The following is a 14,016-nucleotide window of genomic DNA, read 5'->3' as shown; positions in this document are numbered from 1 at the left end:
CCGTGTCTTTCTGTAAATTTTTGCGGTACCCGATTTGGGTGTCAACGCCGCAGGCCTAGGTAGATGTATGCGAGGCGCGTCGCAGCGCAACAGCGTTTCGTGAGATATCGCGAAGCCTGTTACGCGAGACGTGGTCTGGCGTACATCTACCTAGTTTAGAGTGAACGCTATAGTTGGCTGGCTGAGCGATTAGCGAAGCCTATTACTCCGTCTTGTCGGAAAAAAACTTTTTCTGTGTGTCTGTCCGCACGATAACTCGAGAACGAATAGGGTATTTCACCTGAAGGAAACCGGATCCAAAGAAGAACAAGAGTTCTTCCTGAACTCTTTCCTCCTTGGCGCTCATTGGCCGATGCCGACGAAGTTCTCGGACCCGACACTAGGGGTCGACCACCCTTGCGGCCAGTTCGTGAACTTCGTCGGCGTCAGCCAATCAGAGCAAGGGAGGGAAGAGTTCAGGAAGAGCTCTTGTTCTTCTTTGGATCCGGTTTGCGTCAGGTGAAATACCCTATTGAGCGAGCGACCAGGGATTTTCAGGATCGTTTTCTACCATAAAAAGACGGTATGAGTACGAAGATGAGCATTCTAACTCAAAAATTGGATTAAAAAAAAAATAATCAAAAACAGGCCCCTTAAAATAATGTTATTGGAAATATTTTTTTAATGGTTTCGCAAGGGGTAACTCATCGAAGTAGAACCCTATGGGTGAAAATGTTCGTTTGGCTCTAGCTCAAGCCGCTGAGGCGCTAGAGGGTATTTTAGGACGAAAATAGGCAATAAAATGTACAACCCTGCATGCTTAGTCGAAGTGATGGGCCGTAGGCCCGTATCTATGTGTACGTTTTGGCACTACCCGACTCGGGTGTCAGCGCCGCAGGCCAAGGTAGATGTATGCCAGGCGCGTCGCAGTGTAACAGTGTTCGTGAGATATGGCGAAGCCTGTTACGTGAGACGTGGCCTGGCGTACATCTACCTTGTTGCACTAACTCAGAGTCCAGCAAATATAAACCCCCACGTGTGACTCATTAACGATACAAATGTTTCTCGAAAACGGCCGATTTCATCATTCAAAGTGCGTTCGATTCTCCTCGTCGACTATAGACGGTTCCCGCTCTCCACGTTTTGAAAAGAAGTAAGGAAATCAGGACCGGAACCAGTATGGAAAGTCCGCTTACTTTTCTAATTTAACTGTACAGTTTCACTTGTACAGATTCACTTGTACAGATTCACTTAGATGACCTCGAGGAAGTCCATGTAACTATGAAGGTTCATTTGCACTAGTTTTAGCCGTAACTTCGGAACTCTTTCCGGTGACGATTTCCTTAATTCTTCTTGAAATGGGCACAGCGGGAACCGTCTATTGGGGACCGAAAATCTGTCAAAAGTGACGAAATGTGAAAAATACCCGTCCAACATGCGTTAAATCGGGTACTTTTTCCAAACGGGTACCCGGAATGAAAAAACGATCATAGAAGAGTTGCGCGCAATCTCGAGGAGAACAAAAGCCACCCTCGCCCGTTTTTCTCCGACGTACGGTTTAGGAGAAATGTTTAAAAAAAAAACCCATTCGAGAGGTACCCGCCGCAATTTCTCATACAAGGAGACGAGATGGAGGGTGGGTGAAAGCGGTACGTTTGTTCAGTTTTTCGTCCTCTTTCACATGCCGCAAAGCGCGACTCGCTACCTCTTTTCGTTTTTGAGATAAAAGGAAGATACCTCTAACGCGCTCTAACGGGTACCGGATTTCACTTGAACGCTCCGCGTTAGAGTACCGCTCGTCGGAATAGTGCTCTTGATGGCTCGTGTATTCCGTATTAACCAGCTTGACATTTTAGTCAGGACACTTTTTCTAAACAAGGTAGATGTTCGCCAGACCACGTCCCGCGTAACAGGCTTCGCAATATCTCACGAAACACTGTTAAGCTGCGACGCGCCTGGCATACATCTACCTTGGCCTGCGGCGCTGACACCCAATTCGGGTAGTTGGGAAATATACACAAAGATACGGCTCGTCAACGGCCCGTCAACGGCCCGTCAACGGCCCGTCACCTCGACTAAGCATACATTATTGTACATGTTTCGGTTTCTTTCGTCAATAATACACTCTAGCGCCTCCACGGTTTGAGCTAGAGCAAAACAGGCATTTTCGCCCATGGGGTTCTACTTCGATGAGTTACCTCTTGGGAAACAATAAAAAAAATATTTCCAAAAACATCACTTCCTGTTTTTGATTTTTTTTAAACCAATTTTTGAATTAGAATGCTCATCTTCGAACTCATCCCGTCTTTTTATGGTAGAAAGCGACTATTGGTAGGCCCTATTGCAGTTAAACTTCAAGATCACAATAATTACTTCAACAGTCCAAGCAAGAATGCCAGTTTAATTGCTTTAGCAACCTCTCAAACAAACTCCACAGGCAAGAGAAAACGTAATCCTCAGAAGAACCGAGGAAAATGTGAAACGAAAAGTTGGCAACCTGATCATCCCGATGGAGAAGATGCAGGATCTGTGGAAGAAAAAAAAAATGGCTTCAGCTTGAATCTAGAAAGAGTGCTAGAGACAGAGAGAATGGTAAGGTGCAAGAGTTTATGGAACTTACTCATTCAAGTCAGCGGCTTTACTTGATCACTGAAGAGCCCAGAGTTGAAGAGGTCTAAAAAGAGTGGCCGCTTACCGTGGCACAGACGAAAAGGAATGGATCTGGGACAAAATACTGACAGACATGGCCACTACCTATGAACTCCAGAGGGAAGATAGTAGTAAAGGTACCCCCGTGTCACCCGACGCCATCTCGGTTCCCCACTGTCACCCAGGTGACTAAAGGGCCAGCGCGAGTGGGGGGTATTTTTTTTGTGTGTAACCCCAACCTAATTTTTTTTGAAGAGGGTATTTTTAGCCCGCCCTTCTGCTTTGAAAAAGCTATCCAGCGGGCTTATGCAAACGACCTCGTGTGTGTCTGTCTGTGTGTCTGTCTGTTACACTAGAAGGAGATGTGCTAGAGACTTCAAATTTTCTGGGTATCTTAAGGTTCACTCCTAGAAAACGAAATGCCTACGGCAAATCCTGGCAACCACCCTTAAAGGGCTAAACGGGGTTATCAAAGAAAATGGGGTAGGTCAAAAAAGTCAGAAAATAAAATATTTTTTATGATCTCTTAAGGGGAAACTTGTTGAAGTAGAGCCCTATGGACGGAAATTTCGTCCGTTTGGCTCTTTCTCTAACCGTTTAGGAGTTGGAGGGTCTTTTTTGACGAAAATAAGCTTAACATTGCATTAATGCAATTTTAAGCTTATTTTCGTCAAAAAAGACCCTTCAACGCCTAAACGGTTAGAGAAAGAGCCAAACGGACGAAATTTCCGCCCTTAGCTCTCTACTTCGACGAGTTTCCCCTTAGGAGATCATAAAAAATATTTTTTTTCTGACTTTTTTGACCTACCCCATTTTCTTTGATAACCCCGTTTTGCCCTTTAAGGGTGGTTGCCAGGATTTGCCGTAGGCGTTTCGTTTTCTAGGAGTGAACAGTGAGTGATCAGTGGTCGATTGCCGTCTCGGACAGTCCTAGCTCCAGAAAATGCAAATTTTCGACATTTTAGCAAAAACACTCAAAATAAAACCTTCAAAAACTTCAAATGCTGATATCTCCGGAACCCTTTGAGCTACAGCGCCCAGAAAAATCAGGGAAAGGGGTCTTATTAGGGACTAACTTTGGGAGATAGAGCCAACAAATCCGGAGAGGGTCGATGTGAATCGTAAAAACGTATGCTGAATTGTCACCTAAATGACCATTTTTGCTGTTTTTTGCCCCTGGAGACCTCGGGGGCAGCGTAAGACTGTTCCCATGGCCAGCACACGTTACTTTGGTCCTTACCCTACAGTGTGGCGGTGAGAGAAAAAAAAAGTACGTTGAAGAACACAGAAACCCCAAGATTTGGGCATTTCTCTGCAAACGGTGTCTTTTACCTAATATCGACCCCTAAACTTCACCTGGTCGTAAAACCGATAGCTGATTCGGATTCCCCAGCTCATTTCACTTCACTTCGGAAACCTTGTTGCTTTTGGCCGGAACTTGCCAGGGGCGAGATTTAATGAGATTTTTCGTTTTTACACGAAAACAAGCAAAAAGTGTTTGGCGAAACTTGCGCCTCTTGCCGTTTCACGTAGGGATGTCCGATCGGGTTCAAACTTGGATATGTTGTCGAGGGGTATAATACGAACCTCATAAAAAAATCTAAATCAAGAATCTATCTTGAAAGCAGATGATACAAATTTAAGAATAGGTCTGTCTTCTACTTTTCTCTCATATTAAGGTGTCATTTGATTATGGCTGCTTGTTATTACTCGCAATTTTGTAATTCGGCGTACTAGCGGCGTTGATGAGATACGGACGGGGCAGAGCAGAGCGGCCGGCGTTGGTGGCCTAGTATTGTTGTACAGGGACGCGCGGGGCCTGCTTGCTCCTGCTACCGCCCCCTTCCCTGCCTGACGCTGTATTGTTGGGAAGGGGAAGGAAGGGGCCTGAAGCGACACTCGGACAGCCAGCCAGCCACTCACTGATTCCCCTAGCGCCAAATAAATTGTTTTCTGGCCTCCGCTGGGTTCTCTGTCCTTATCGAGAGTAAAAGCAAGCTGACACCTTAAAGTTACTTATATATTCTTTATGTTTAGTCAAAAGGTTTTTAAGGTATCATCTGCTAAAAATTCAGATTTTTTGCGAAGGGTCGATGTTGCCCCTGGTTTTTCTTTAAAACTGCTGCTCCCAACTAAAGTTTAAGTTGATTCCCGGATAACGAAGAAATTTTGGCTCCAGCAACCAGTTTTTGATTGTAACAACCAGCATTAAGTCGAGGGAACGACGCTGTTGTTGGGAGAACGAAACCTTGCCTTGTCCACGGAAAGGATTGAGTTTGTTCTCCCAACAACAAATTTCTTCGTCATCCGGGAATCAACTTAAACTTTAGTTGGGAGAACTATTTTTTTTTTCGTGCGGCGCAAAAATGAGTATTATATAGGATCCTGGGCCATACTCTTCTTCTATCTGGTCAGTTAAATCTCTAAGAGTGATGCAGTTGATGATGACGAGTTGTAAGCTGCTCATAGAACCAGTGCCAGAGAGTTGGAAAACTCCACCACGACGTAGGTTTAGACTGATTATGCACTCAAAATGTAAAACCCAACAGTATTGACTGGACTCAATTAATTACAAGTTTTTGTACCCAATAGGTTCTGCAGAATCCACTGGGGCTAGGGAGAGTGATAGAGCACCACTCAGAATGTCTGTGAAGGGAATTGCTCTGAGATCTGGAGTGTCAGGAACCCTCTCCTCTCCCGAAAAAAAGCTTGCCCGGACTGCCCAAGAATATCGCCAAATGGCTCATAAATTCCGAAGAAAACTCACTCTGGCTCAACGAAAGTGTGGAGATCTTGCCAAGCTATCAAAGCGAAGTTTTGTTGATATGGTGGATGAGCTGTCGATTAGCAAGGTAACAAAAACTATAGTAAAGGCTGAAATGCGTAACTGCAGAAAAAGAAAAAAACCTTAGAGGAAGAAACTGGACTATGCCTGATAAACTATTTGCCCTTGCTATTTTCAAAAGAAATGCTAGGGCATATAGATTCATGCGCCAATTTATTATGCTGCCTTCAGAGACCACACTTGAATCCTTGCTTAAAAAGGTGCCTATTGAAACTGGAATTTCCCAGGTTTTTATCTCTTTGTTGAAAAAGAAAGTGCAGACAATGGTCCATTCCCAAAAAGTGTGCATGGTTATTTGATGAAATGTATTTGAGAGGAAACTTGTATTTTAACCATGGACTCAATAACATTGTAGATGGATTTGAAGATTATGGCCACAGAGGGCGAACAAACCGTGTTGCTGATCATGCACTGGTATTTATGGCATAGGGCCTTGATACTAAGTGGGTTTTACCTGTTGCCTACTTCCTTGTCAGCAAAACATGTCCGTCTAATATACTGGAACTCCTGCTCAGAGATGTTATTTCTACTTTAGTTTCTATTGGTCTGACAGTTGTAGGCACAGTCTCTGATCAGGGCCCTAACAATAAAGGGGCAATATCTGACTTGCGCAAGGAAAGTGGTGAAAGTGTAATGTACACTGTGGGTGAAAATAGATTGGTACATATTTGGGATATGCCCCACATACTGAAAAATGTCAGAAATAATTTGTTAAGCAGTGACCTGGAGTTCCAACCTGGGAACACTGTTATAAATATTCCATTACATTTTCATTACATGTTGTGAAGCTATTTTCATTAGATTTTCGTAATGAAATTTAATAACTTTTTCACTACGTATCGTTAAATTTCGTAACATTCTAATGAAGTTTCACAATACGTAATGAAAAAGTTATTAAATTTCATTACGAAAATCTAATGAAAATAGCTTCACAACATGTAATGCAAATGTAATGAAACATTTTTAACAGTGAAGGTTGCCAAATGGCGCCACCTGGTAGAGTACTTTAAGCTAGACGAGGCCATGTATAGGACATCTACTCTCACCTACCGCCATCTTAACCCAGTTGGAAGAGATAAGATGAAAGTGTCACTGGCTGCCCATGTTTTGAGTGCTACTGTCGCAAATGGAATCAAAACCTTTCACATGCTGAGTCAAAATCAGACGCACCCAGGTTGCAGCATTGACTGCCGTTTGCTGAACTGTGCCAAGAAGTAGACACTTATTTTGACTTATGCGATGGACCTAGAAGTGGAGAGAAGGTAAAGGAAAATCGTGTCGATGTAACATCAACATCACCTCACCATAGAATGTGGAGCAAAATGCTAAGTGCTTTGCAGAAGTGGGTTTAAATAAGGAAAAGTGATGGTACGAGACATGTTCCATTCTGTGTAAAAGGTTGGATGGAAAACCTGCAGAGCCTCCGCATTTTGTGGTGCAAGGTTCAATCAGCTGGACTTGATGTCTTGAAACTGCGCTACATAAATCAGGATCCAGTAGAAAATTTATTTTGCCTGATTCGTCAGTGCGGTGGGAGTTCCACTGACATCACTGCTAAAAGTTTTATTGCTGCTCTGAAAACCTGCCTTATTACTAGATTTGCAAGTCCGGTAAAAGACAAGAATATTGTTTGGACGATGATTCCTATTTTGTAAGTGATCTCCAATCAATGTGTAGCCAAGAGCCTGATAAAGAGAGACAAGTAGGAGAGTGCCTATTCAGAGGTGACACTCCAGCAGCTGAGAATGCTACCTTAGAGCATGAAGGGGCCTCAAAAGTTTGGGACTCTATTATGTCTAGTTTGTCAAAAGACATAAAATGTTCCTCTTGTCTCTCTCGCTTGTCTTCCTCTCAGTCTAGTCTAAATACTGTCTTTGCCTTGTCTTCTACTCTTAACATCTTTCCGTCTAGTTCTTTAATGGCTTCCTTCCTTTAGGTTTTTGATGAAGCATTGATGGTCTATGGCTCTGCTATTTGATGGATGTCCCTACTGTGTTCAGAAGATGGGGACGGGGTTCTGAAAGGGCATCTATTTAAAACGATTGCTAAACACCTGATTAGGCGCAAAGTGAACTTTTTAAATGCTAAATTCAAGGAAAAAGTTGTGAGGCGAACTAGGCAAGCTGACAGCAAGTCACCCGAGGTAGAAACGACTAAGGTAATCCGGCTGACAGCCGAAAGGTAATCCGGTAGGGGTAATCCGAGGAAATTCTAAAAAATCCGTGGTAATCCGGGAAAATTTTGGGGTAATCCGGGAAAATTTTGGGGGTAATCCGGGGTAATCCTAGAGAAAAAGCAACGTAATCCGGACGACACTCCGGAGGTAATCCAGGTAATCCGTAATCCGGCTGACACAAAGTTTAACAGTCGTTTCCCCCTCGAAGTCACCTCATGGCCTCAGGCCCTCTGAGGAGGCTGCAGATATCGACCCAAGTGATGCTCAACTCCTGCAAAATGTTCCAGCAGGTCTCACTTTATTTTTAATATTGTTTGGGCAGTTTGGGGTGTCGTTGATAGTAGTTAGGCAGTACTGGTGGAGAGGTCTCACTCATGATCCCTGGTCTCGATTTTCATATTCACTCCATTTTTGGAACACTCTTTTGGTATTTGTCTCTCTTTACTAGGTAGTTGGCTAAAAATTTGTTGGAGATCACTTACAAAATATGAATTATCATCCACCATTATTTTCCCTTCCTTCCTTCCCACTCCTACAAAGAACTTGACATTTTGCTCCACATTCTGTAGTGGGGTGATGTTGATGTAACCTTGACACTATTTTCCTTCACTTTCTCTCCACTTCTATGTCCATTGCACAAGTCAAAATAAGTGTCGACTTCTTGGCACAGCTCACAAACGGCAGACAATGTTGTTACCTGGGTGTATCTGAATTTTGATTTACCATGCAGATTATTGCTCCTTGTGAGATGGTGTATAGCAGTTGCAGCCATGATCATATGATTATCCTCACTAGTTTTCTATTTCTAGGTCAATTATGAAAGAAACCATTGAGCAGTCACATTCCTCCTTTTGTCCCTTCCCTGTGCAGTGATGTTATCTATTAAATGTTTATTAAACTCCTAATTTCTACTTCAGGAATCGTTTGTAGGATACCACATCTCATAAATGGATGCATTGTGATGGTGTTGCTGTGGAATCCCAGTTTCATACTTTCCCTTGGAATGCCTTACATGGAGTTTTATTAGATGAGTTTTTGCATTTACATTATTTGTCATCATAGTCATTTAATACCATTCATGCTCATGTCATTTTATGTATGAATTCAATTTGTCTAATTGCTAAAGTAAAAATGTCAATGTGGCAAGGGGTTGAACACTCAGATTTTTGGAATATCTGGAATATTTTGGGAATATCTAGAAATTTTTGGTGGAATATTTGGAATACTTTTGGAATTTCTGGATTATTTTATTTTTTTTATTTACTTTCAGTGTGTACATGGAATATCTAAGTGGTCCACCCCGCCATCTTGTAGTGTATTAGTTCTGTACTATGATAATTTTAGCACGTAGCTTTCCTATAATTATTTTTTCTGTTTCAGAATCTATGTCTACTCCCCAAAGGCTAGTTTCATCCCCTGTGGGAGGTTTCAGACCACCTGCTACACCTGTTCGAATGGTCCAGAGAACTCCAGGCCCTGTCACATCTGTCCGAATGGTCCAGAGAACTCCAGGTTCTGTCACATCTGTCTGAATGGTCAAGAGAACTCCAGGTTCTGTCACATCTGTCTGAATGGTCCAGAGAACTCCAGGTTCTGTCACATCTGTCCGAATGGTCCAGAGAACTCCAGGCCCTGGCACACCTGTTCGACTGGTCCAGATAAACCCAGGCCCTGTCACACCTGTTGCCTTGAACAGCATCCCTTCAGCCCAGGTGTGCAACAAAAGTGAACTATACATAATTTTTTCTTGCAGCTCCAAAGCAATACCACAAATTTAATTTTATTTTATTTCATCTTTATTTTGTTTCTCATTGCGACAGATCATTCCTGCTACACAGACGGTATTACAGATGCAGCAGGCAGCCTCACCAGCTCGAGCAACACCAGCAGGGGCAGATCAAGTTGAAGCTCTGGCAAAATCAAATCAGGCATGTTTCCGAAAATATTGTCTGTCCATATTTGTAATGTAAACTGTTGGACTAATGCAATATTTCCTTTTTTCAGCTGAATTCCTTGAATGTCGTCCTGTTGAAGCAGTACCTCAAAGGGCAGGGACTTCGTGTTGGTGGCAATAAGGGGGACCTGATTGCTCGCATTGAAAACCATCTAAAGACACCTGTCCAGTGATTTAAATTTGAAGAGACTGTATTGTTTCACTTATTTTTTATGTTTATTTGACTCTTGTTTTTGTGTTGTTGCTTTTTGTTTGTTTGACGCACCATTGCGGTTTGTTTTTAATTTCACAAATTTGATCTAACTTGATTGAAATGCACAATAGGATCCTACTCATTTGAACTTGATAAATTCCTTCTTTCCCACTCAATATGTGTTTCGACACTTTAGCCAACATACCGGAGCGAAAAAATCACCCGTTCCCACTGCCCCCCTCGGTTATATTTTCACTTTGTCAAGGTGGCAGTACGCCAAGCCGACAGCAACTACTAGCGCTTCTACGGTCATCGGAAGTCAACTGGGGTTGTGACTGACCGCTCCGATCGCTCTAGCTTTGTACCCGCGCCCCGGCGCCAGTAGCACCGCATAGCGGCCTGTGATTGGTGCGCCAGCTGCGCACCGACATGTCCAGACAGGCTCCCGGCGCCTACGCATGCGCAGTGAACAGCTGTGTGGCGCGGCGCGGCACGGCCCGGTCAGCGGTGGCCCGCGGCGGCTCTAAGGGTTGCGCGACTCGACACGGCCCGTCTAGGGGCGGCGGCGGTGGACCTCGCGACACAGCGAGGCCGGGGCGGCGGGAACGGCAAGGGCGGCGCGGGGGTGCGGCGGCGGTGGCGGCGTAGTAGTGGTCCCGGCAAACCCTAAAAACTGCAGGTTCAAACCTAGGTTTAGGCAGCTACCCCGTAGTTCCGAACCGGCCGGTAGGCAGCGCCACCGGTGGCGCTCCGCGGGTATAAATAAAGTGCTGCCGGAGCGGAGAGATCATTACTTCGCTTCGGCTTACACAGTTCACATCTTGTTCTTCGCACCACTCCTTCGGTCTTCGAACCACTTCTTCTTGGTCTTCGAACCACTATCATGACTTCCAAACGCCCTTCTACCTCTCGAAGGTACATTAATGCTCTATGCCGATGATATCTTACTGCTCTATGAAGCTAAATCAGAAGAACATCTTATGGAAAAAATCAACACTGATCTCAGAAATATATCTGAATGGCTTGATGCTAACCATTTAATCTTAAATATTGAGAAAACAAAATACTTATTCTTCCATTCAGCAAGATATGTTCCATCTCCTACTAATGTTGTTAATGTCAACAATAATATTATTGAAAGAGTGGATGAAGCAATATACCTTGGTTTACATCTGGACTCTACTCGTACTTGGAGTGCACATGTTGAGCACATTGCCAAAAAAAAACACACCTGTGATTGGAATTTTATATAGGTTGAGAAACAGTGGACTAAACAATCAAATTTTAAGAAACATTTATTATGCACTAATCCACTCTCACCTAACCTATTTAATCTCCATTTGGGGCCACTGCTCTTGTTACCTTATACAGAAGCTTGAGGTGTTACAAAAAAGAGCTCTAAAATTTATTTTTAACTTGGCATACAACGAGCCATCTGTTGACGTCTACAGAATTGCTCAGGTGTTACCTGTTCGGAACCAAGCTGATCTTTCATCTGTGATATATATGTACAAAATTAAAAACAAGCTTGTGAACACCAATATTCACTTGGTAACTAATAGTGAGATCCATACCTATGCTACCAGATCCTCAACAAAAATTCATCAACAACAGCATAATACAACATCCCATGGTACTGGATCCATATTTAATAGAGCTCTGAAGCTATTTAATTCTGTTCCTCAAGAAGCAATGAAGTTCACTAACATCAAGAAATTTAAAAAATATGTTAAGCAAATGTATACTCCTCAATAACTTTAATCTCTTCCTTTCATCCACTTGTATAACTTTATTTTCTAATACTTAATAATGCCATGTTACCAACCATTTCAAACTTTGTATTGCCCCTTGGTACGAGTCTCTGACTCATGGGACCCATCAACGTGCAATAAATAAATAAAAAAAAAACCTCCAAGTGCCGGCTCTTCCCCGACGCACCGGACGCTGCCGCCTCTTGCAAGAAGAGAGCGGTGTCTGGCGACCCTTACGCCCTGGTGAACGTCGATTCTGGCGCATGTCTTGGAAAGGATGAAGGAGACTACGGTCCTCCCCTTCCTTACGTCTTTCCTCCCCCTATCTTCAACTTCGGGCAAGTCACCGGTTTCGGCTCGGCTATGCCCAGACTGCGCAGCCTCCTGGTTCCGGCCCTACTGCCCCTACTGCACTGTAAAAAAAATCCATCTTAATTTTAAGAACACGTGTTTGGAAGCAATTTACAAAACAAATTTGCTCTTAAATTTAAGAACAAATGTTTTATGAAAATTAAGAACATGTTTTGAAAATTAAGAACGTGTTATGAAACGACAAAAATGCTTTACTGTTCCAGCCTAACGCAAAACTGGAAAATATTTAGTTCTTGTTCCTAGGGACAGATGTTCAAACCCGACTTTGTACACATTATAGTTATTTACCTTAACTTACCTGGGTGGATTCGAACCTCGGACCTTTGGGTTCGGATCCTGACGCCTTAGACCGCGCGGCTTTCGGGACATACCTGTGAAGGGAACGCTCGCACCCGACCTTATGCGGCGCTCCGTCCAGGGGCATTCCCAGAGTAGCTATGTGCTTGGTCGGACGGCGTATGTTTGTTAACTCGTTTTTTTTTTTTACATTTCGCTCTGGCATAGCTACATTTCGCTTATCTAATTTGATGATGTTCATCCAATTCTATATTGAACACCAAAATTCTATGTCCAGTGGTCAAAAGCTGCATGACTTTTAACAAAATTGTTTTGAAAAGTCACACTTATTCTTACTTTTAATACTAGCATTCAGAACACTTCTTAAAACTAAGAAAATCTTTTAAATTTAATAAACTTGTTATAAAATTTAATTACCCTTATCAAAATTTTCATAACCTGGTTTGCAAAATTAAGAAAACTTCTTAAATATCATAATCTGTTCTTACGTTTACGAACAACTGAAAATGTTATTAAATTTAAGATACATTTTGGTCTTAAATTTCAGAATATTTTTTACAGTGTGGTTCCGCCCCTGGCGCCGTCCAGGAGGCCGCTGCTACCACCCCATCCGCCCCTGGCTCCGTCCCTGGCTCCGCCCCTAGCTTTCATCCAGGAGGCCACCACCACCACCTTTTTTGGCTCCGCCACAAGCTTCGCCCAGTTGGCTGCATCGGCTCCTGATCTCCCTGTGGACGGGTGTCAACCTGTCTTCAATGGCGCAGGGTACCATCTAGGCGATGTGTACGGCCCAAACCCAGTCATTAGTTCGGTGGACCTGAACGAAATTCGGGATCAGGCGTACGGCCCTGACGTAGATCGTATGCTGCAAGAAGCACTAGGGATCTATCAGGAACCCCCAATCGAGCCTGCAGACCTACTCACGCCCCCCATGCAGTCTTCCTACAAAGATTATAATTTGACACATTCAGCATCCAAAACTATTAGGATTGGTCTGGATGTGTTCAACTTCACACCATATGTTTTGCTTCTAGGAGATGTGAGAATGGGAGGGCAAAGCACTTGGATCAGAATGTCCACATATGAGTTTGAAGATCTCATTTCTATGAGACAGTAAGTGCATTTAAAAACACACACAAAAACAAAATTAGAAAACTAATATAATATAAAATCCCTAAACACTTTCATGTTATTTTTTTGGGTAGTTTTAAGTTTGATCATTCTAAAATAGTTATGCATAGTCTCATAAGTGTGAGGCAATTGCTTTAGTGATACTCAAAGATAAAACTTTTCCGAGTCAAAAGCCGTTGACTCCAAGTTTGAAGAAGTCAGAAGGCAACTAACTTTCTTTTGTTTTTCTCTTCTACTTAGAATAGATTTAAAAATGGAATGCCATTCCAAAATAGATTTACTTAGTCTTAGTGATGTGACATACCTACTTCATTAGTTCTCATGACACAACTTTATCGAAGTTCAGCCACGATTCCAACTGGTTTAAACATGAACGCCTTCCTCGTCCCACAAAATAATTTGAGGGTCAGTTCTGTTTTCTCACATTAATTTTGAGCTTCTTTTTCTCGTTTTTAAGATACTTTCTTTAAAGTTACTCGCTGACATTGAAACATAAATCCTTTAACAAGTATTCTCAAAAATATTTTCAACTATAATTTTTAAAAACTGATTCAAGGGAGATAAAAGGATGACTCATAATACAACATCCCATGGTACTGGATCCATATTTAATAGAGCTCTGAAGCTATTTAATTCTGTTCCTCAAGAAGCAATGAAGTTCACTAACAT

The sequence above is a fragment of the Frankliniella occidentalis genome, unplaced genomic scaffold, assembly GCF_000697945.3.
Source record: "Frankliniella occidentalis isolate FOCC.00 unplaced genomic scaffold, Focc_3.1 Scaffold57, whole genome shotgun sequence".
In the NCBI taxonomy this organism is placed as follows: Eukaryota; Metazoa; Arthropoda; class Insecta; order Thysanoptera; family Thripidae; genus Frankliniella; species Frankliniella occidentalis.
This window is presented reverse-complemented; position numbering follows the sequence as displayed.